Source organism: Diabrotica undecimpunctata, chromosome 7, assembly GCF_040954645.1.
Source record: "Diabrotica undecimpunctata isolate CICGRU chromosome 7, icDiaUnde3, whole genome shotgun sequence".
Lineage (NCBI taxonomy): Eukaryota > Metazoa > Arthropoda > Insecta > Coleoptera > Chrysomelidae > Diabrotica > Diabrotica undecimpunctata.
The window spans coordinates 98,551,389-98,574,987 of record NC_092809.1 but is presented as its reverse complement, the minus strand read 5'-3'; the positions used below and the strand labels follow the sequence as shown (position 1 = coordinate 98,574,987).

Below are 23,599 nucleotides of genomic sequence, written 5' to 3'. Positions count from 1 at the left end.
TCGTTACTTGACGTACTGGCTGTTTCATTGATATCGAATGATGAGACTGCCTTTCCAAAGGTAAGAAATTCATTTAAAAATTGAAGCTTATTGTTGTACCATAGTTTTGGGACATATATCTGCAAACATATAAATATGATTAATAAACATATTTCTTACAAATTCTGTAATGTATTTTACCTCATTTACTCCAGCGCCCTTTTTTGCGATTCTAATACTTTTCTTCTCTCTGCACTGTAAGTATTTCGGATTCCATTCCACTTCCTTTGTATCTCAGAAATTGGCTTGTGAATAATTTCGCTTAACTGATTTAAAGCCACATTTCTTTTCTGTTTATTGTGATAATCTTTTTATTTAACAATAAACAAACATGGATTTGATTCATACCCTTCTATCAACTGAATTATATTCTCCGTTGACCAAGACATTTTTATTAAAATCCACAAGGAATCTACGTTCCTGTATTTGGCTGTATACCATATATTAAAAAATTTATTAAAAATCCTTTGTAAAAGGTATATATTTTTAAAAACCCAAACGGGTTGTTTTAGACAGACAAAACGTTTTCGGAATCCATTATTCCATCATCAGTGTCTAGGTGCACATGAATGTAGCCACTAAATACATGGGTAAAAACCCGTTAACAAAAATTTAGTTACATTTGTTTTACATTATATTATATAAATTACTAGGATGTTAAAGTTACCGTTAGATTAGGTAACATGGCGACATATGACTCCACGTTGAAGTTGCAAGTCCTGAGACGGTGTGTCTACGAGGACTTAATGGAAGCAACTGTTGCGTCTATAACACTTTTTGTTAACAGATTTTGTTTTCTGTTTTACATTATGACAAAACTTAGTATACCATTTTCTTATATCATTTTCTGTTATAGTCTAAAACAGACTTAAGTTTACACAATAGGGTTTAATACTTTTTGTTTTTACGGTAATTCATACTTATTAATTCCCTGTTATATAAAGTGTATGTAAATCAATATTTTGAATCTTAAATGGAATTTTAACCTACAAGATCTAAAATATGTAAGGGGACAACTACTGGAACAAAATAAGTAGCATTACTCCAGTAGTTGACACCCCTGTCATCTACTGGAACAAAGCAAAATTTTTATATTCTTGTTTCCTTTTAACTTATTTACCATGATATAACCATTTCTGTTTAAAATATTGTTCTAAAGATACAATTTTTTATAGCTGACCAAGTGTGTCACGTTTGGGTGCAATATGTATGTATGCATGACCCGTGGATTTTTTAAAATATCCACGGGTCCAGGATCCAGGAAAAATTTTGTTTACTCAAATCTATTAAGGACTTAAAAACCTTAAATAACGGATAAAATAAAGAAATAAGAAATAATAATAGATATTGCTTTTTTATTATGTAACAAATATTTCATATTATCATATTCTACTGTTATTTTCAAATCTTAAAAGTCAAGAAATCCATTTCTTTATCGAAATGAATGCATAACTACCTACTTACTTATATATTTTTTACAGATATGGCTACAACAAAAATTTTGCAATACCCTGAAATTTCAATGACAAACGCCCGTAATGCGGTAAGAAAAAATGGTATGCCAGTTAAAACAGCGGCAAAACAATTCAATGTGCCAAAAACCACTTGTTTTATAAATTTAAAGGTGTTAACCCGGAAGCAAGAAAAATGAGACCTGCCACGTTATTTTCGAAAAGTGAAGACGATTTGCTGGTTAAGTGGATAATTAACATGTCTAAATGTGGTTTTCCGATTTATAAAGAAATTTTTTTATCGAGTGCCTCGAAATTAGGGAAGGAACTTAACAAATCATTTAAGAATGATGTACCAGGAAGAAAATGGTATGAAAGTTTTTTTACAGAGACATCCTGAAATAAGCCTTAGGACTCCCCAAAACTTAACAATGAGTAGATCTTCTATTACAAAAATACAACTAAGGAGATGGTACGACAAAGTATACAATTTCTTACAAACAAACGACTTAACAAACGTATTGCAAGATCCAATTCGTATATTTAATGTTGACGAGTCGGCATTTTTTTTTAACCCAAAGGGCAATAGATTGTTGGTTCTTAAGGATAGTAAGACTGTTTACTGAACAGTAAATAGCAATGAAAAGAAGGTGCCTCACTGTGCTACTCAATGGAAATGCCGCACCAAGTTTAGCCCCACCAATGATAATTTTTCGGTACAAAAGAATACCTTCAGATCTTTCTGAAAGCATTCCGAAGCATTGGGGAATTGGTGTGTCCGAAAACAGGTGTATGACATTAGATACTTTTTATTCTTACATGGCCAATGTGTTTTATCCATGGTCAATACAACATGTTTCATTTCCTATTATATTTTTTGCCGATTGGCATGCTTCTCATTTATCCTTTCATCTCAGTAAATTCTGCTCAGAAAAAAATATAATTCTAATTGATTTGTATCCGAACGATACCTATTTACTACAGCCTATGGACGTAGCCGTGTTTCACACGTAAAAAACTGATTGGAAGGAGCAAGTAAGTTCTTGGAGGTTAAAAAATCAACACGAGTTATTAAGAAGACGGGATTTCGCACCACTATTCGATGCGGCAATAAAAGATCGCATAACTCCGAAAATTCTAGAAAATGGATTTAAAAAATGCGGTATTTTTCCGTGGAATCCTAAAACTGTTAGTGATTTTTCCCCAACATTGAAGATCACACTTATTTACATGAACAGCAAAGTCAAAAAAGTCTGAAAACACCGAAGAAAGAAAAAAATCTTGCTTTTATTGAATCTTTTATAGAGACAGATAGACTTAATCAATTTGAAAATGCACTACATAAGACAAAGTGATGTGGGTCAATAGAAGATACGTCATTATTTGAAGTTTGAAAAAAAAATTAACATAGCGAAATTAATTTAACTGCACAAAATCTTGAAAACGTTATTGAAAAGGCTGAAATTGTTTTTGAAGATACAGATCTTAACTTTGATCTTGTCGATTCTGTAGGGAATTCAACGGATGCTATTGAATTCCTTGATAATGATTTAAGTCTTGTTTCACATTTAACCATTTCTCCTATCAAAAAAATTAATATACTAAGTGTAATAGATGTAACGCCTCAAAATATCAATCTAAAATTGTCAGAAGCCCCAGATATCGAGATCAAGGATCTATTAAAATTAAATCTGGATTTGCCACAACATGTAACGCCTACTAAAAATACTGAGATTTCCCAAAAATCTTTTGAAGTCGAATCTAGAGATCTTAGGAGACAAAGCTTTATTAAATAATTATCATATAAATGTACCCAGTACAAAAACTGATCCAAATGTTCCTAGTCCATTCAAGCGAGCACTCTTCTGGCTAGAGCCAAAACCAGAATTAAGAAAAAGTAAAGAAAAAATAAATTTTGAGCTTAATCTATTTTTTAAATCTACAGTTACATCAACAAATACAAAAGTAAAACTCTACAAAACAATAATACGCCCAGTTCTGACATATGCTTCAGAAACCTGGACTTTAACAAAAAGCAATGAAACCATGTTAGGATGCGAATCTATGGAGCGGTAAACGATACAACTTCGAACTCTATAGAATATACCAGGAACCAGATATCGTAAAACACATTAAGATAGGACGTCTGAGGTGGGTAGGCCATGTAATGCGGATGGAGCAAACCGACCCAGCTAGAAAAACGCTCCTTGATAGACCTATTAGTCAAAGAAGAAGAGGAAGACCCAGAACAAGATTCCTAGATAATATAGATCAAGATATGAGAAATATGGAAATACGTGCTTGGCGGAGGAAGGCGATGGATAGGGACGACTGGAAAAAAATTCTTGGGGAGGCTAGGACCCACACAGGGTTGTAAAGCCAAAATGATAATGATGAAAGAAAAAATACCAAATAAGTCAAATGTGGTAGGAGTATAATCAGAAAAACTCTGACAAAAAGTTAAAATTGAAGCTGAAAAACTAGAAAGAAAAAGAAAGCAAGAAACCAAGAAAAAAGACAGAGAAGTCAACAAAAAAAAATAGTAAAAAAACGAAAACCTACTTCTGAGAATGTGTCATTAGATTTAAAGAAAAATATAAATAATTCTTCTAGAAAAATACCCAAACTCAAAGATTACCTGGTGGTAGAGTATGATGGTAAATATTTTCCGGGTAAAGTTACAGCAGCCAGAAAACAGGAGTATTTTGTTTCCGCAATAACTTAAAGTGGTAGAACAGGATGGCGCTGGCCAGATACAAAAGACCAAATATGGTATGATGAAAAAGATATCGTTAGAATTATAGATTCACTGAAGGTTAAAAATTACAGAGGTATATTCCACATAGAAGACATGAATACGTTTACAGAATTCACCGATAATTAATTTTCTCTGATTAACATTTAAATTTTAGTATTTGTCTACAATAATTACTTCAATTTGTTGTATTATGTTTGTAACAAAATATATTTTTTTAAACTTCGACACATTATTCATAAAATACTAATTTTACTTTTAATTTGTTATCTTTTCCGCAACTTTAACAGTTGGTACAAGTGGGTCAGGTATAAGTACAACGGGGGTCACACTTAAGTACACTTCCAAATTTTGAGGTCAGGCATTGGACCAATTTCATGTGTTTAGAAAACTTGATATAATTTCGCCTAATTATATAATTTTAAAAATTTTTGCATTCATTAGTAACCAATAATATCCTCAGAACCTATGAAGCAGTACTTCAAAACACATTTTATATTTTTTCGTTAAATATTGTAAATAATCAATCAAAAAGATACTAAAGTATCAGGTTCTGGTGCATTTACCTTATATCAAAAACAGAGGCCTCAAAAGTAAGTAAAGATGTGAAAAGAGAAATCGAAAAGACAAAAGGAGACATGATTACGGAAGTTAAAGTAACAAGAGGTCTAGTAGTGAAAAGACATAATGAGGTAACGAGAACTCTTGAAAATACCCACCTAGAAATTGAAATGACCAAGCCACTGAGAGTTGAAGGTAAACCAGAAGTGATCTAATTACTATTTAAATGGGAATAAGCCACAATTAAAGGTTAAAGTACGTTTATTGACGTTTCAATTCCCACTTCGGAAATCGTTCTCAAAATACAAACATTAGTAAATTAAACAAATTTTGTTTTTTTTGTTACTTGGTGAAAAAATTCTTCTAATAATTTAATTTTATCTGACTTATTTATATTGACAATTCAGACATACATTATACATTTTAAAGTAGACGACTTTAAAATAATATTGCCAATATTGTTGAGTTGCGTTCCTGGGACCACTTTACTTGTAAGATAGTTACATGAAATCAACTTTAACTTGAGAATATCCGTCAGAAAAAATCATAGCACGTAATTCGTCTTTAAAAAGACAAACACATGCCATGATGACAGTAAAAATCTCTTGTTAGTGATTCCATAGTAAGTTGCATACTATCCCGACATGGTAAGTATTTGGTGGTTTTAGGCATTTAGTTTACTTTCAATAAACACCAAATTCTGATTTTATATGTTTGTTATTTAAAAAACATAAATGATGCATATATGTTATACTCTATGCTCTATATGTTACCGATTTACTAATACTGGTATTTTCCTTTTAAATACTTCCTCTTTTAATATGGGTAACCAGATCCTACTATATTCTGCCGAGGAATTTGCGACACAATTGGTCTCATTTAGCATAATTAGAGCCGCTTCTTTGATTTTTCTATTTTTACCATCCGTTTCACCTAAATAAAACTGATCGCATTGACAAGGTATTTTATAAATGCAATTCTTTGTCCTTTCTTGTTAATTGTGAGGTTTGGTTTTAAACAAAATAGATATCAATGTGTTTGTTGTTTTGAATGTTATTGAAATGTTGAATTTATTTCCTATCCTTTTAAGTTTTTCTGATAATCATTTTATGTATGGTATTGTTATTTTCCTCGTAATATTCCTTGTGTATGCTGTAGGATTTCGTTCTAAGTTGTTCTGTTCTATTCGGTCGATTGTTGAAAATTCCTTATTTATAAACGATAAAAGATAATCATTTTTTAATAAAACAGATGTTAACAAATGTTTTTCCTCCAAGAACTAATTTTGTTAGAACAAGTAACTTTGGCTCTATCATATAAGGATTTAATGATTCCCTTTTTAATATTATTATTGTGATTTGATTTGAAATTTAAATATTTGTTGGTGTGTGTTGGTTTTATATACACCTGAGTCTCATATCCAGTATCGTTCTTAGAGATTAAAACATCCAGGAAAGGTAGTGTGTTATTATATTCCTTTTCCATGGTAAATGTTATTGTCATTTATAAAATACCTTGTGAATGCGATCAGTTTTATTTAGGTAAAACATCAAGGCCATTAAATGTTAGAATAAGTGAACATCAATCTTATATTAAAAATAAAGAATTTGATAGATCTCAAATATGTAAACACGCATGGATTCATGAACATAGGGTTCAATGGAATGATTCAAATATAGTCCTAAAAGAAACGGATGGTAAAAAGAGAAAAATCAAAGAAGCGGCTCTAATTATGCTAAATGAGACCAATTGTGTCGCAAATTCCTCGGCAGAATATAGTAGGATCTGGTTACCCATATTAAAAGAGTAATTTATTAAAAGGAAAATACCAGTATTAGTAAGTCGGTAACATATAGAGGATGCATCATATATGTTTTTTTAAATAACAAACATATAAAATCAGAATTTGGTGTTTATTGAAAGTAAACCAAATGCACGACCAAATACTTACCATGTCGGGATAGTATTATGAGGTTTTTTCCTGGTTTTTCCCTCATAATTTACTATGGAATCACTAACAGGAGATTTTTACTGTCATCATGGCATGTGTTTGTCTTTTTAAAGACGAATTACATGCTATAATTTTTTCTGACGGATGTTCTCAAGTTAAAGTTGATTTGATGTAATCGAATGAACTATCTTACAAGTAAACTCGCCCCATTAACGCAACTCACCAATATTGGCAATATCATTTTAAAGTCGTCTACTTTGAAATGTATAATGTATGTCTGAATTGTCAATATAGATGAGTCAGATAAAATTAAATTATTAGAAGAATTCTTCACTAAGTAACAAAGAAACAAAATTTGTTTAATTTACTAATGTTTGTACTTTGAGAACGATTTCTCGAAGTGGAAATTGAAACGTTAATAAACGTACTTTAACCTCTAATTGTGGCTTATTCCCATTTAAATAGTAATTAATTTACTAATATTTGTATTTTGAGAACGATTTCCGAAGTGGAAATTGAAACGTCAATAAACGTACTTTAACCTTTAATTGTGGCTTATTCCCATTTAAATAGTAATTACTTTAACATGCCACAAGAAAGTAGATTCAGAACAATATTCAGAAGTGATCTGTTCATCTGACAATATTTAATGGCGAGACCTCCTAGCCAGTGTATAGAAGACAATTCGAAGCAGCTGCACAAAATAATGGATGGGCTATTAAACAGAACACAACAACTCTCATATTAGCACTTCGAAGTAACGCTGTCAAAAACCTCCAAAACATCCCACAGGACGCACAAAAGAGCCATGAGACCATCGTATCGAGCCTAGAATTAAGATATGGCAGCCAATATTTGAAACAAGTATACTAGAGTCAACTGAAAGTGCGTATCCAAGGCTCCAACTATTCTATGCAAGAATCAACGAATCTATGCAACGATTGAAAACAAGCATAGAACACAAAGAAGAAATAAAAGTTAAAGAGTTTCAAAAGCAATTAAAAATATTCAATAAACAAGAAAAAAACTTCATGTATTTCGTAGTGATCTGTTCTTTCATAATAAAGTTTGCTTGTCTTTTAAGTTTGTGCTTGTTTTGGGATATTTTTATTTTATCTACATGCGCTCAATTAACAAATTTTATAAGAAAATGTGTATATTGTTTTCCGTTGTAATACTTATATTTTCATACATAATAAAGTCATGTCTGTGACAATAACAAAATGCAAATATGCATATCTATCTTGTTAAACTGCCACTTTCTTTTTATGACACAAACCATTTGCCGACTGGAAATATCTTGAAAAGTAAAAGTAGTCCTATTTTGTAACACACATAAGTCGCAAAATATGCGTGCCAAATAAAGATTATACCTGTATGATTTCTTAATAATTATCATATTTTAACGGAATGATTTATATTTTGTTAAGTACTTAAAATTTTATGACACACACACACATGATCATTGGAGGATATAATATTTGTGTACATAGTGGCACAGATAATGAAATTCAATGTCACATTAACACAAATATCTGTTTGCATCACTATAATAACAAAAAAAAAAACGAAAATAATACAAAGTATCTCTTATTAGAAATATATTGCACATCGTTAATTACCACAGCATAATCATTGGAATAGTGGTAGTTTGTAGAAGAATTAAAAAAAAATTATTAAAATGGTGATTCGTCAAATATTTTTAAATGTTTCTGTTGCACTATCAATACAGTTTTTACAGAATGAACAACTAAAATTGATTTTAAATTTAATTATCAATTATCACGTACTATAGTAGAAGCCACAGTTAGAATGCATTGCAGGTAAGAAAGGCAATGTATTTCTTACGGAAGAACAACCGACCACGTTACCGGTTTGCCCCGAGCGGCGCATCAGGACCGGATTTAAAAATCATAGCACTGGAATATATGCGCACACAACAATTGCCTTCGATTGCATAAACGACTATTATTATTGTTTCAACTAAAGCATGATTCAATCATCGATGTATAAATTAGAGAGTTACATTATCGAACTAAACAATAACATGAAGAAACATACTATAAAAAAGTAAAATGTATCAAAAACTCATTGTCGATAGCTTATCTACATTTATCAATTTACAATAGCTTCCATTGTCAATACATTCTTTGAAAAGTAAAGATCATTATAAAGTCATTAGGAGAAGCGAGTCAGTTTTAATCCCCATTGTCCACGCAAAGCAAACATGCCTCTTTGTAGATTTGGATACTGGACATTAGACCAAAAACTTGTTAGCACAAACTATGAAAGCTCAGTTCTATTTCATTTCAGTAATGTTTCGAAAATGTGCGGTGTGAGTGTTTGCAAAATTTATGACATCCGCGAAGTGGCCCAGCAAGGCGAACTGAAATTGGTACAAAAAAGGAAGGAAAACAGTTTTCAGTCCAATTCACGTGTGAATACTTACGATGAGGGAGTGAAATCTCGAAAAAGAAAAATTGTCCACGATTTTTTTCTGGAAAACATATCTTCAACCATCGAAAGCATAATGAACAGAGTGAAGGATGATGAGGACCTACCAGCTTTTTAAAAACCTTTGTAGGCAACTAAATAACATGGGTTTTAAATATAGTAAAAGAGCTCGAGATTCGTTAATGATCGAAAGAAAAGATATCATATCCTAGAGACACAAGTACCTCAGACAAATAAAAACATTAAGGAAGAAGGATAATGTAAACCTTGTTTATATCGATAAAACTTGGACTAACGTCGGTGCTTAATTTGTTTTTTTTGTTTATTCTCAATTTATCTCAGTTAAATTAATGAGTAAAGATTTTTGAAATAAAGCGCGTACGGTCCTGATTTCTCAGTCTATTGACAAACTACCACACACCTTCCACTGTACCAACATGAGCGGTATAGCTGCGCGCCGCTATGATACTGTATGCTAACTGTCGCTTCTACTATAGTAGATATTGTTGTAAATTTAAATAATAAGATATTGTTGTTTAAAATTCATCCTTTTTGAATTTGTACAAGCTAGTGCTACATGCCGAATTAGCGAAACATATGTACACATATACCTTCGTATATACCTTTTTTTAGAACATTCATAAACCTGTATAAGATTCTTACGTGAAATAAATAAGTTTTTTCACACATAGACTGGCGAATTTCCTGTTTCTTGATATTTGTAGATATTATAATATGCTCTTGCGTGTTCAGAATTGCATTTTTAATCTGAATCCGTGTGTCTTTACGGTGCAACTTGAGTCAGACAGATCCTCTAGTTAAATACGAGTATTATAGAAATTTATATTTGTGATGCACCAGTGATACACCCAGGTGTTTTTTATGCTTCGTTTTGTTAAATAAATACCACATCATGATCCAGCGATTAAATTTCTTTTACGTTCTTTTAGTAACGATATTTTTGATGGTTCCATAATCAAATAATTACACAGTTGAAACTGTTCTCCTTCTTCGCAGCAGTCAAGTTGCAAATATAATTAAATAATATAAGTAATTCAGATGACTCTAGTTTCATTATAGCGAGCAAGCTTTAATTTAGTTTGCGGGCTTTGTTTCTTTATGGTCGTTGAAGCATAAAATAATTGAAAAATAAAAACAATTAAATAGTTACAATCTAAAACAAGATTAGATTAAATATAATTTGTCATAATAGTTATAAACAATAAGTCTATTATATTATTACATATAGTACGAGGTATGTAATTATTATTTCACAATATTAGTTGGTATTGTTTTTGGTTTACCTATATATTTATTTTATACCAGAGTAATATATTTACTTTCTTTTTTAATTTTACTTTAACAAATTTGTATTAAATATTATGTTTAATATAGGAATAAGCCACAATTGGCTGTAATGAAAATTACATCTTATAATACCGTTTCGATCTCCACTCCAGAGATCATTTCGTCCGGAGTAGAGATCGAATCGTCAAATAACAATATTGAATGCTATCCTGGAACAAAAATGCCAAATCACATTTTGTCGACAAATTGAAAAAAACACCTTATAATTGATTATTTTGAAAAAGAAAATATTTATGAGCGTAATATGATAGACTATAGGACATTAATATCAACAAAAATAGCATTAGATTATTCAAAACAAGCATTTATGAACAATATACAATATTGTAATAAAACAATGTGTTAAATCCCTGTCCTCCGTGTTAAAACGTTGTTTTGTAGAAGTAAGGCGGTTAAAACGTTGTTTTGGAAATAAAAAATGAAGTACAAGTGAAATTGAGAAACGTATATATTAACAAATTACTTATAAACATGTTTTATATGACGTACATATCAAAATAATATTCACTCTTAAGATTTTGATAGTAGCTTACATACTGTAGTGGAATATATTCGACAATATTTAATAAATTGGCATGCTTTTCTTTTTTAATTCGTAGTGGCCCTTCATAGGCTTCTGTAAGTTCAGCAAGAGTTACTTCAGTTATAGGCGTTTTAGTTGACTTTAAATAATAAGATGAACATGGTTGAATATTGTTGTGGGGTTTTCTTAACCGTATAGTGTTTGGATCACCTAAGCTAATTTGTATCCACACTGATTGAGTTATTTTGTACTTTTCCATACTACATTTTCTACGTTGATAAAATTTATTAGCATTGCACAGTTGCACAGTCATTATTATGCACACATAGAACGTTGTTTCATGGAAAACCCACATATGAAAGTATTGGCGGTTACAACGTTGTTCCAGCATAGCATTCAATTATACAATGTAATTTTCATTACAATCAATGGTGGTTTAATCCCATATAAGCTAATCCATCAACGGTGTTAAGAGTTTGGAGGAAGGGGAAGGCCGTGATTTGCCATCTTATTTTTCTTGCTCTTAGGATGTAGATAGGACAGTGTACATACATCAAGTAAGAGATAATTTAGATGCAGTTACAGAAATGGTAGTCTCAAGAATCACAGGTAATCAAAGATTATTTGGAATGGGACTGAGAGCCTACCGCCCTTTTTTGGTGTCAACTTTGAGCCCAAGCATAAGGCTAAGTGCTTAGAATGATGTAGAGCTCCGCAAAACTGGAATGGCCATTGGAATTTTGTCTGATTCAGTGATGAATCTAGGTTTTGATTGGGTGGTTCTGATGGGCGCATAAGGGTGGAACGTTTTCGAGATGACAGACGACATATAGACTCGGCTATTAAAAGTTATACAGCAATACAACCAAGCGTTATGGTACAATAATTTAAAAAATTTGCGATGGCCGGGAATCGAACCCGGATCAACTGCTTGGAAGGCAACTATGCTGACCATTACACCACCATCGCACTTGTATGTGGCTAGAAATATGCATCAGGGACGGCTTTGGTTTAAACGCGTAAAATGCTTGGAATATTAATTTAATTTAAATGATTTAAACCGATGCGATTTTCTTTGTGTTATAAAAAAAATGCTTACTAGTTAAAATTTTCCAATCAAAAATGTGATCATCAAAATACTGAAACTTTGATACTCTTGTACTCTCTCACTGTACACAATAATTTAAAAAAGATGCGATGGCCGGGAATCGAACCCGGATCAACTGCTTGGAAGGCAACTATGCTGACCATTACACCACCATCGCACTTGTATGTTGCTAGAAATATGCATCAGGGACGGCTTTGGTTTAAACGCGTAAAATGCTTGGAATAATAATTTAATTTAAATAATTTAAACCGATGCGATTTTCTTTGTGTTATAAAAAAATGATCACTAGTTAAAATTTTCCAATCAAAAATGTGATCATCAAAATAGTGAAACTTTGAGGCTCTTGTACTCTCTCACTGTACACAATAATTTAAAAAAGATGCGATGGCCGGGAATCGAACCCGGATCAACTGCTTGGAAGGCAACTATGCTGACCATTACACCACCATCGCACTTGTATGTGGCTAGAAATATGCATCAGGGACGGCTTTGGTTTAAACGCGTAAAATGCTTGGAATATTAATTTAATTTAAATGATTGATACTATAATAGTACTCTCTCACTGTACACAATAATTTAAAAAAAATATGCGATGGCCGGGAATCGAACCCGGATCAACTGCTTGGAAGGCAACTATGCTGACCATTACACCACCATCGCACTTAAAAAAGTGTAGAAATCAGTAGAAGCGCGCACGGAGCTTAAAAATTCGTATATTTTTATTAATATCGCTTAGTACCTACTTGGTAAATGAGATTTCTATAGGAGTGCTCTAGGAATATTATGATGAATGATATAAAAAAAAAACAGTGTTACCTACTATTATTAAAATGTAATTTTTGCATAATTAAAATTATTCGCTACTCGTAAGCTAAAAATTTACTATTTTTTAATTGTTTATTTTACACAAGCATACAATTATTTTTATTTTGGCTCTTAACTACCACTCATTTCTTTATAAACAACACCTGTCGATGAATGCGAACTATGGTTAGATTTGTTTTATAATAAATGGCTATTCAATATTTATTGAATTTAGCTTTATTGGCTAATAAACTGTGACTTTTAGTTTATATCTAAATTAATAAAAAAAATTATTTGATTCTTTAGGTATTTACATAAAATAAAAAAAAAGTATGCGATGGCCGGGAATCGAACCCGGATCAACTGCTTGGAAGGCAACTATGCTGACCATTACACCACCATCGCACTCATATTACTGTAGAAATAAGCGTCACCGGCGCATTTGAATGAAATAAGTGCTTTAATAATTATTATTTTAATTATTTATGTAAGTATATTAAAATTTATGTATAATAATTCAACAATAATATCTCTGATGTTTGGGAAAAAGGGCTAAGTCATAAAATCAAAGTTTACAGGGGGAATACTTGAATGTTTCAAGAATTGTTATAAATCGCACATGTTACCTTTAACCAATTTAGTACAATAGTACCATTTAATGTACCATAATAAAATAATAATTATAGTTAGAATACGATTTTCGTAGATTTTTAATATTTTAAATGCACTTAAGACATATAGATCTTACTATTTACTGACTTAAGACCTACTGACCGCGACTTTTCTATATTATATTTTTGTGTATCTACCATTGAAAGTGATTATAATGGATTGGGAATTAAAACCAAAACAGCTTAAATATTTTACTGACAAAATATTGACAAATGAATATGTTTTTTAACAAATAATTATTAATAAAAATGAAAAAGTAATATAAAAGTAAACCAGATCTAGAAAATAAAGATGATTATTATAGCAACAGTCTTTCAAATCTCTGGATCTATTTCTTCGAGATCTGGATCAATTTCCGGTATATTTAGGGTAGTTGGAAGATGCTTGTAAAATTGATGAAATATTGGAGGTATCAAATCAATGAGATCTAGTAGATCTTTCTTTTTTTCTTTTGTGACAGGAAGAGGACCCGTGTACGCAGAAGTGACATTAATGGTGTGACCGCGACCTCTCCTTCTTAATGACATACGCTTAAAAGGTGTATCACATTTTAGAGATGTATTATAATCGAATTGACCGAATATCCGGCCATAAATCAACCATTGGCACTCACGCCATAAAAAATGCTCACCGCTGTTATTCTTGTTTTTGGACTAATGGACCTTTTAAAAGTTCTGCGAAGTCCAAAAATTCGTTTTGTTTTATTTCTACTATTTTGAATTTATTACTGGTACATCTTATTAATGTAGCCCAGTCGTGAGGATGAGCTATTAAAGTAGCACTCTTTTTTTTTTTTCTTTTTTTCTATTAAAGAATGATCTGCATCACATTCCATTCGGGTGTGGCCGGGTATTAGAAATTTGTGGTGAATTTCTTCTATTGTATTTTTCTGTTGTAGTAGATAGGTGAACATAGCGGCTACGTGCGAGTTCTTGTTCTGTCCTCCACATGTGTCAGAGTATAGAATAATTTTTTTGACTGAATCTGGTAAATCCATTATTTCTTTATAGAGGCACGATGCAATTTCGTTTGCACCACGCTTGGCTAAAGTTTCGTGCCATAAATAACAAGATGCCTTGCCTGTAGCGCAATCGTGAATGGTCAAGTTATATGTCCAATACAACCTTTTGTAAAACGCCACAGAGGTTTCTAGATCTGGCGTTGGAAGACACTGCTGTAAATCAAAGGTGTAGCATTTAATGGATGGATCAATCTGAGCTCTTGCTTTATCCTCTTTCTTTGTGTTATATGCTAAGTCTGCTGCCTCATGATGTGAATTGGTCTCTTCCACAATCATCTGTTTTTGTTCCTCATTATCACAAACTTCCAGTTTCATCTTATATACATCACATTTGTGACACGTATCAGTTTTTCTTTCTTTAAATTTTAATTTCATTTTGTGAAATTCTTCCTCATATAGGGTCCTGGAAACTGGCTCAGCCAGTTTCCAGGATAAACTATATCTCCTACTAACTACTAATTACTTACTAACTATTTAGTAAGTAATTAAAATATAACTAATGTCACTATGTATTATTATTTAATAGCCAAACTTTTATTTTTCTGTGTATACACAATATTTTTATAAAAACATTTACCTATTGATCAAACAACCGAAAATAAATTAAGATCAGCAAGGCTTATGTCAAGACATATGCCTTCTAGATCATAGCAGTTATTCTCCAATATATGGTACAAGAGACGTAAATTGACTTAAGTCTTATTGCCATACCATATCGAACAATCATGTTTGTGACCTTCATATCATCGTGAATAACTTTGAATTATAATGTGGTAGACTTAAATCGTTTGTACCAATAAAAATAGCTGATTTTTTTGGTCCAGAAGGCATCAAAAAATTTTTTTGTGAAATTATGACTTAAGCCCTTTTTCCCAAACATCAGAGATATATGCATCATAATTCATGCATATTAAAAATTACCAATTGTTCAGTTTTTATTAGCAATATTTGTTGTTGATATTGAATAAATCAAAATAAGATTGATTGTAATTTGTGGAAGTAGAATCAAAGAATATAGTTTGGTAGAACTATATAGTCGTAATCATTGCAATTCCGGTGATCGATTACTTCAGTATCCATACCATTACTCGAGAAAGAATATCCCAACGAATTTGAAGATTCTATTTCAGTTCCTAGTCGATAGCTCCAAGTATAGTAATTTCATGAAATGTCTTGTACCTTCAGAACTACAAGAACTTATAAGCGACCTAAATGCAGCTAGCAATGAAGTTGGCCTAAAATGAACTTGACAAAAACAAAAACCATGTACAACGAGCTAGTGGATGTCCAAGATGCAATAATAAACAACACTGCACTTGAAAAAGTAGACGAGTATGTATACCTGAGACAATTAATACACAAATCTGGCTCCTTACTTCCAGAAATCAACAAAAGAATGAAACTAGCTTGGACATCTTTTGTTAGAAATTCAGTTATACTCAAATCGAAGATGCCAATCCACCTGCAGAAAAAAGCATTCGATCAGTGTATACTATAAATCATGACATACGGCTGCGAAACTTGGACACTGAGGAAAGGGATAATATCGAAATCCAAAGTCACTCAAAGGTCAATGGAGCAATGCATGCTAGGAATAATAATGAGATATCGAAAAATAATAGAATGAATCAGACAGAAAATCAAGGTTACCGGTGTAATCCATATAATTAAATCTTTAAAATGGCAGTGAGCGGGACATTTAACGAGAAGAACTGACAATAGGTGGTCCACTAGAATTACACTGTGGTATCCAAGAGGCGTCAAGAGATCAAAAATACGTCCAAATTTAAGATGGGACTATGACATAAGGAAATAAGGTGGTACAACATGGCACAGAAAAGCGAATTTTAGACAATCGTGGGCGGATATGAAGAATGAATATATAAGGGAGGCTACACCATAGTTGGTAGAATATGCTGAGAATGATGATGATGATGATGATGATATTGATATAAGTAAAAGTGTTAATCGTTTCGATGTTATAGATTTTCTTTATATTTATCTAAATTATTTCGGTTCTCGAAGTCTACTATCATCATTTTGGTTTACTATTTGTTAACCGACTTTTTTCTTCAAGTCGTTGTATGAGTTATTATAATTCTTTTTTAGATGCAGCAATGAGAGTACTATCAGCAGCGTAATTAAGGTTATTAATATGATTGGTACCATTGGGGACAAGTTCTCCCTCAAGTGTGAGGTGTCGGATATAAAAAATTTTCTTATACATGTGTTATGTAATCGAACTGTAATCGAGCTGGAAGAGATCCAATTTGGATTTAGAAATGGTACTGGAACTAGTAAAGCTCTCTTCAGTATTCAAGTAGAGAGAGAAAGAGAGACAGAGATACAGAGAGAAAGAGAGAAAAAGAGAGAGAAAGAAAGAGAAAGAGAGAGAGAGAGAGAGAGAGAATGAGAGAGAGAGAGAGAGAGATAGAGAGAGTAATTAATCACCTTAACTAAAGGAAGTTGCAGACATCATCTAAAATTATACACAATACATATGCAACACACAACACACAAACACATAATCTACGTTAAACACACAGTATACAAACAAATAAAACAATCTTCTTCTTCTTCCTATGCCGTCCCCATTAACGGAGGTTGGCGACCACATTTTTAAAAGCTTCTCTGTCTTTTGCAACGTGGAATAATTCGTCTACAGTCATGTTTGTCCAGTCTCGAATATTTCGCAGCCATGACTTCCTCTTTCTACCTATTCCCTTTTTGCCATCGACTCTACCCTGCATGATGACCTGCAGAAGACTATATTTATTATTTCTTAGTATGTGTCCAAGATATGCAGTCTTGCGTACTTTTATCGTTCTCAACAATTTTTTGTCTCGTCCCATCCTTCTTAGCACTTCCTCATTGGTGACCCTGGCAGTCCATGGAATTCTTAACATTCTCCAGTATATCCAAAGTTCAAAGGCTTCAATCTATTTAACTATTTGCGCTTTTAGTGTCCATGTTTCTACCCCGTACAATAGTTGCGACCAGACGTAACATTCAACAAACCTCAGTCCCAGCGCAGTATTCAGATTTTTGTCACAGAACAATTGTTTGAATTTTAAGAACGCTGCCCTTGCCATTTCTATTCGTACCCGGATCTCTTGGTCTGGATCTAATTCTGTGTTGTTGTAAGCTCCCAGATATTTATATTTTGTCACTCTCTCTATTTGCTGTCCACCAAGAGTTAGTTGTTCATTATTTATTGGAGTCCTTGATACTATCATAAATTTGGTCTTATCTGTGTTGATGTCAAGTCCCATTTGAATGCATTCACTATTTATTGCATCTAGTAAAGTTTGTAGTTCTTCTATACTCTCAGCCATAATTACCGTGTCATCTGCAAATCTCATGGTGTTTATGATTTTTCCACCAATTCTTATTCCCTCTTTTCTTTCCCATAAGGCTTTTCTGAATATGACCTGTGAGTACACGTTGAAAAGCGTCGGAGACAAGACGCATCCTTGCCTTACCCCTCTCGCAATCGGTATATTATTTGTTTCTATATCGTTCACCTTTACTACTGCTTTCTGGTTCCAGTATATAGCCTTAATAAACTCAATGTCTTTTTTGTCTAAATTGATGTTTTTTAATTCATCTATTAACTTCATATGCTGCACTCGGTCAAAGGCCTTCCTAAAGTCTATGAAGCATACATATGCACTCTTGTTATATTCCCGACATTTCTGCAAGAGTACCGTCAACGCAAATAATGCTTCTCTTGTACCCATGCCTCCTCTGAAGCCAAACTGAGTTTCATCTATCTGCTCCTCACATTTCTTATAAATTCGGTTTTGAACAATTTTCAAGAGAATCTTTAAAGGGTGGCACATTAGGCTTATCAATCTATAGTCATTACATGATTTGGGATTGTTGTTTTTTGGTAGAGGTAAAAATATCGATTTAAGCCATTCTTCCGGGATGTTGCCCTCTACATATATGTGGTTGAGAATTCGGGTGAGTCTCTTTATTAAATAAAACAATAAAAGACACAAAACAATGAGAATTTAATATGCCGAGGGTAAAAACATTACCCTTAGGCTTTTGTCAACCAAAAGAAGACTATTGCCTACAAGATTGAGGCCAAAGTCAGTTAATTTCATTAATTTTTCAACATCAAACGGTATTTAAAAATGTAGTTTTCATTAGAATCAATTGTGTCTTAACCCCATATAAACTTAATATTTACATTTAGGTTTTAGGATGCATTCATGAATTCGCTTAGGTGTGTTCAATTATGAAATTATTGAGAATATTTTAGTACATACATATTATTATCTGTAATGTAATTCCTAGTAATTCTTTTTGAATAATAGAACTACTACCTTTTAAATGATATATTTGACACGCATGTGCGATGGTGGTGTAATGGTCAGCATAGTTGCCTTCCAAGCAGTTGATCCGGGTTCGATTCCCGGCCATCGCATTTACTTTTTGTTTCTCAAAAAATTTTTATAATTTTTATTTTTATTATTAATTTATTGTCTAATTATATAAACATATATTTAAATGCAAACCTTTGTAGTTAAATTATCACTAATATAATTGGAAACCTAAGAATAAGAAACTGAAAAATACCAAATTAATAGTTTTACAGTAGAACAAACAACTGGATGTTATCGAAACACTAGAAAATATTTTTCTAGTGGAAACCCTATAAATGATTAAAACTAAGATTAATATTAGCAATTAAAACAAAATACTGCAAAATTCAAAGAAGCTATGTGAAATATATGAAAAAATATAGTTGTTAAAATTAAAAATATTAGTCTGCAAATCACGAAACAAGTCTAAATTAGTTTTATATAACATACAAATCATGTATATACTGTTAAATACAAGGAAATGCACAAATTCTAATTATCTATTCAATTAGCGTCCACTTAGAAAAGTTGATAATCTAAATTACATGTAAAAACAGTGGTTTCAACATTATTCCGACTTTCTATAAATTTTACTGATACACGAAATTTTCAAATACAAGATCTGCATTTTCTGGTAGTGCGCTCTACGTACATTAAACTAATGACTAACTAATTAATTCATTTAATAGTAAAGACAGAGATTTTTTTAATAGGTAAATAATTTACAATTTATCAGGAGCTTTCTCTGTCGTTTCACCCAATAAACTTGATAAACTATGGTATCATCTGCATATCTGATGTTGTTTAGCCGGTAACCATTTAGTAGAATACCTTTTTCAGTTTCGTGCAAAGCTTCGATAAATATTGTTTAAGAGTACAGATTGAAGATTAGAGGAGACAAAATACAGTCTTGCCTTACTCTACGCACGATTTTCACATAGTCAGTGTGTTCACCTTCAATTCTGAGATTTTCTGTCTGATTCCAGTAGAGACTTCTAATTATTTTCAGATCTTGGTTGTTAATTCCTGTTTCTTTTAGTATTTGCATCATCTTGGCGTGCTGTACTCGATCAAACGCTTTCTCGTAATCAACCAGACATACGTATACGTTGCAGTTGACGTCTCTGCATCTGTGGAATAAGACTTGTACTGAGAATAAAGCCTCTCTAGTACCAACAGCATTTGTGAACCCGAACTGGTTGGGGGAAATTTGACTTTCACACAGCTTGTAGATTCTCTTATGAATTATCTTTAGGAACAATTTTAGGAGATGACTCATGAGGCTTATAGTACGGTAATCTTCGCATTTTTTGGCTCCTGGTTTTTTTGGAAGTGCAATAAACTCAGATTTTAGCCATTCTGTTGGTATTTCTCCAGAGTTGTATATATTGTTGAATATCTTTGCGATTATTGCTATTGATTCGTTGTCCATTAGTTTGAGTAGTTCTGCTTGTATATTATTAGGGCCTGCCGTTTTGCCATCCTTTAACTGTGTTATTGCGGAGTAAACTTCCTGCTGTAATATTCTTGGTTCATCATTTACCTCTTCTTCTAGCTCAAAGGTGTTATCTCTTTGGTCTTCAAATAGTTTTTCTAGATATTCTTTCCACGTTCTTATTTTACTCTGTTTGTCTAAGATGATGTTTCCGTCAGAAGCAGTTATATTTCCTTTTTACCTTCGTCTTAGTCCCCCTGTGAGTTCTTTAACTTTCCTATGTACATTGTGACTATCGTACTTTGAATGCAGAGTCTCAATTTCTTCGCATCTTTCCCTTGCTTCTTTTTCTTTCGCTTCTCTGATTTTCGTTCTTATTAATATATTTATGGTTTTATATTTATCTGGGTCATTTTTGGCTTCTCTTCTTTCGTCCAATAGTTTCAGGATCTCATCTGTCATTAATGATTTTTTCTTCATTAATCTATCTGTCTTTAAGTGTTTATCCGTTACATTTTGCACTATTTCTGTAATATGTTTGATCGTTTGTTCTTCGTTCGATTCGTCTCTAATTGCAGTCACTTGCTCGTTTAACGTACCTTGTCTTCTCATCCTCGTATCAAGGTCTTTCAGCATACGTAGGTCGTATAATTGTGCTTTCCTTTTTTGCACTGTTTTGAGTTTAACTCGAAAGACTCCCACCAGTGGAACGTGGTCTGTCTCCAAGTCTGCTCCAGGATAAGTCTTGACAGTTGTAAAGCTGTTTCAGAATCTTTTATTTACTAAAATGTAGTCTATTTGATTCCTAATAATTCTCCCGGATCTGTCTTGAGGGGATTTCCACGTGTACAGTTTGCGAGGTGGTAATTGGAAGAATGTGTTGGTGACAACTAGTTCTGAGACTTCTGCGAATTTTTCTAGGAGGTCTCCTCTCTCGTTTCTGACTCCAAATTCATGTGCTTCAATGTACTGTGTCTTATCTCCAGCTCCAATCTTGGCATTAAAATCGCTCATAATGATGAGAACTTCCCGTCGAGGAATTTTCTGTATGATTAAATAGGATAAAGTCCGAAAAAATTGAATGAACTATAAATGGCCATTGATTGGATCCCTATCACTATCTCTATACTGAATCACTAATGCCATAATAAGTAACTAAACAATACCTTAAACAAGACACAGCACGGAAAAATCAACTATATATAACAGAAGAGAAATCGCATATTAGGGTAAGAAGACGAAAATAAAAAAGATATTACTGATATTAAGGAATTGGAAAGAAAACATGTTATCTTCATTATACATAAAAAATAAAATCGGAAGCTAATATAATTAGGTAAAAGGTCTGTTATAAAGGTGTATATCCGTTTCTATAGTTCTTTCTGAGGTCTAAGGTTCTTCAGCTCTAAGGTTTCGTCTTTCCATAGCCTCGTTCACTTCATCTCTCCATGATCTTTCAGGTTTGCCACTTTTTCCCTTTCTTATCGGGCTCCAATCCGAAAACTTTGATATTCACTTTGTACGATCTGCTCTTCTCATGTGTCCATGCCAAATTAAAAGTTTTTCTTTAATGTAGCTACTTGTTTTACTACCATTCTACTTTTAATCTCCTCATTTCTAATACAATCCAGTCATATTATTCTACAGCTTTTTCTCATCCACTTCATTTCGGTTGTTTATTACGCAATGCTTTGCTCTACGAATCATTACACTATGTAGGTACGTACTAAAGTGTGATATATTGTCTTCTTTATATTTTTTGTAATCTTTCTATCCCATAATACCCCGTTCATTTGTTTAAAACTATCCACCAGTTTAAAAAATTTTGTTTTTCTCAAAATCTTTAATCTCGAAATCTAGTCAGTCGATTTTAAGTCTTGATGCATTTTGTTTTTTCTATAAATAGTTTACTACAATTTGACCAACAATATTAATACCAAATTTTTGTGCCCGAAAACAGTAAGAAAAAGATCAATTTAAGAAAATTTGTTTCAAATGTCCGCCATTTTTTTTTTAAGAATTTATAATTTTGCTGGAAAATTATCACGTTAGGGCACTTCTTTTTTAAAATCCTTCTCAAATTTTATGTTTAAGATTTGCCATTCTAGAGATTAACTGTCCGTCATGGAGCAATATTTTTGGCGCCATTTTTAAAATATACGAACAATTTTTTTTGTACTCTTTAAAAGTTGTATAAAATTTGTATAAAAGGACTTCAATATCTTCTCTATTGTTGTTTCCCCATTACTGAGGATCATGATTTCTTCCAATATTCCTAACAATTTTTCTACATTGGTCTCTATCTTTAGCTACTCTGAGAGCTTTGCAGAATGAGTTTCTAGCTGAATTCTTAATTTGGTCGGACTATCTAGTTTCCAGAAACAATTAATCTCTCCAAACTATCGTCACCTTTGCGAAGCAAGTGACCGAAAAATTGCAGAATACGTTGCAGACATATTGTGAACAGCATTTTTTAAATCTCGAGTTGGTCAAGAATGGAAACGTTTGTCCTATGACCTGTCCAAGGTATGTGCAGCATTCTTCTCCAGCACCACATCTCAAAGACATCAATTTTTTGACGCTCACGTCCGCGAAGAGTCCAAGTCTCTGACCCGTATAGAAATATTTAGAATACAAGGGAATTCGCCAGTCTCATCTTGATATTTTGAGAGATAGATCTATCTTTCCAAACTTTAGTTACACGATAGATCGCATTTTTTGCCATACCAATACGTCTCCGAACTTCTGCTTCGCAGTTACCATCGTTAGTTATCTAAGACCCGAGATAGACAAAACTGTCCACTATTTGGTATTCCTGTAATATGTTAGTCAATTGAATAGCTTTATTGATATTCAGACCAACTGTATTGCTTTCGTACTCAGCTCTTCGCAGGAGATCAAACTCCTGCAAAAAAAAATTTCTTGCTCATTTGCTGCAATAAGTGTAGTGTTACTACCTCATGACATGTTCACCATAAATGCTAAATAAGTAAGGTGACAACACGCATCCTTGTCTAACACCTCTCTCGTTCTTGAATTGTTTGAGAACTTCTGATCTAGTCGTATTGTTGCTGTATTGGACTG

The 23,599-nt window shown here is 32.5% G+C and overlaps 1 protein-coding gene and 6 non-coding genes across 7 annotated transcripts in view; 2 read left to right on the top strand and 5 right to left on the bottom strand.

The window, feature by feature from the left end:
- Nucleotides 1–23,599, top strand: part of yellow-e (L-dopachrome tautomerase yellow-e) — a 183,539-nt gene that overhangs the window by 85,644 nt on the left and 74,296 nt on the right. The window lies entirely within an intron of this gene.
- Nucleotides 12,000–12,071, bottom strand: TRNAG-UCC (transfer RNA glycine (anticodon UCC)). The gene has a single exon. It is a non-coding gene; the product is annotated as a tRNA-Gly (tRNA).
- TRNAG-UCC (transfer RNA glycine (anticodon UCC)) lies at nt 12,296–12,367 on the bottom strand. The gene has a single exon. It is a non-coding gene; the product is annotated as a tRNA-Gly (tRNA).
- TRNAG-UCC (transfer RNA glycine (anticodon UCC)) lies at nt 12,591–12,662 on the bottom strand. The gene has a single exon. It is a non-coding gene; the product is annotated as a tRNA-Gly (tRNA).
- Nucleotides 12,799–12,870, bottom strand: TRNAG-UCC (transfer RNA glycine (anticodon UCC)). The gene has a single exon. It is a non-coding gene; the product is annotated as a tRNA-Gly (tRNA).
- TRNAG-UCC (transfer RNA glycine (anticodon UCC)) lies at nt 13,348–13,419 on the bottom strand. Its single transcript has one exon. It is a non-coding gene; the product is annotated as a tRNA-Gly (tRNA).
- Nucleotides 19,071–19,142, top strand: TRNAG-UCC (transfer RNA glycine (anticodon UCC)). Its single transcript has one exon. It is a non-coding gene; the product is annotated as a tRNA-Gly (tRNA).